This window comes from Mirounga angustirostris, unplaced genomic scaffold, assembly GCF_029215605.1.
Source record: "Mirounga angustirostris isolate CCGP_5_RB_7025 unplaced genomic scaffold, mMirAng1.0.hap1 SCAF_13, whole genome shotgun sequence".
NCBI lineage: Eukaryota > Metazoa > Chordata > Mammalia > Carnivora > Phocidae > Mirounga > Mirounga angustirostris.
The window spans coordinates 97,144,769-97,146,307 of NW_026991721.1; the positions used below are offsets into that span (position 1 = coordinate 97,144,769).

Sequence of the window (1,539 nt, forward strand, 5' to 3'; positions counted from 1 at the left end):
AATTGGCTGAGTACCTACTAGGTATAAAAGGTCCTTCACATACAATGACTTTAAAACTTACCATTAGTTATCATCTCCATTTTAGAGATAGGACAACTGAGGCTTAGAGAGGTAAACTCCAAAAAGCTGACAAGTGGCAGGGATGAAGTTCAAACCCAGACTGACTCTAAATCCACTCTTGCTACTCCATCCCCAGCTCCCAAGACTAAGAAGAAACCCCCCATTGCGGAGCAACTACTATGTACCAGTGCTGGAAGGAGTCTAGCACTGAACAAGACAACCCCATGAAATAATATACATGATATACCTGAAAGTGACTAGCACATAATAGGACCACTGAGCCCAGTGGTCCTCAATATAAATCTCACTGAGAAGTGGATAGACTCAGTGTCAACTTCTCCGCCAGTGTTTGCTTCCAAAGCAGCGGCTGTGTCCACTGCTGGGGAACTGTGGAGGGAACCCTCAGCCAAATGCAGTTCCCATGACCTTGGGCAAGTCTCACAGCCACTCCGACCTCATTTCCTCACAGTGAAATGAAAAAGCCAGATGACTTTTTTTTCTAACTCTAAGAGGTGAAGGGTCAATGAGTGGTAAACAGCAAAACAAATAAAACCAGAAGTGATTCTTTTCAACCTTTATTTTTTTAAGTCCTGTGACAATTGTTTAATATATATATTTTTAATTTTTTAAAAAAGATTATTTATTTGAGAGAGAGAGAGACAGAGAGCATGAGCGGAAGGAGAGGGAGAAGCAGGCTCCCTGCTGAGCAGGGAGCCCAACTCAGGGCTCGATCCCAGGACCCTGAGATCATGACCTGAGCCAAAGGCAGATGCTTCACCGACTGAGCCACCCAGGCGCCCCCCAAAATTGTTTATTATAAAGATGAATCCTGATCCCCTGATGGGCTTATTGGTAGGATTTCTGGTAGTGAGCTTGGGCCCCAGGACCACCAATTGTTTTGGATTTGCAGTGGGGGCTACCGTGTGGAGCTACCAGCAGGATGAGGATGTCTTTGATCTCCTTCTTAGAAGCCTCATTCAGGTATTTCTGATAATAGGCCACCAGGACTTTGGAGATGGACTAGCGGATTGCATAAATCTGGGCCGTGTGACCACCACCCTTCACATGGACCCAGAAGTCCACCCAGGCAACTCACTCCTTGCCCAGAGGCAGGTTCCAGTAGCTTCTATTGCTGCATGTGCAGCTCGATCATCTTGAGGGGCCGCCCATTCACTTTTCTGAGGCTGTGGTGGTCTTCTTGCATCCAAAGACCTGCCTGGACAACAGAAGACCCTTGGACAGCATGGCTGTGAACGTGGATTATTTTCATCCTTTGATCCTTCCCTCGACAAGGGCATTTCTCTGTTTTTTTAGGGAGACAGGATAATTCCCTTCTTGGAGGCTGAGTTTCTGAGGCCAAAGTCCCTAGCTCTCCCAGGCTGGCAGGGGACATGGGGGCAGAGGACAAACAGCTACTCCTCCCTGATGCATGGAGCGGTGCTACTTAGGGACCTCTCTGTTCCACGGGGCACTGACTTC

General features: G+C 47.6%; 1 pseudogene; it reads right to left on the reverse strand.

Moving 5' to 3' along the window:
• Positions 1–906: 906 nt before the first annotated feature.
• LOC123856776 (small ribosomal subunit protein uS9-like) lies at positions 907–1,305 on the reverse strand (annotated as a pseudogene).
• Between the last annotated feature and the right edge of the window lie 234 nt (positions 1,306–1,539).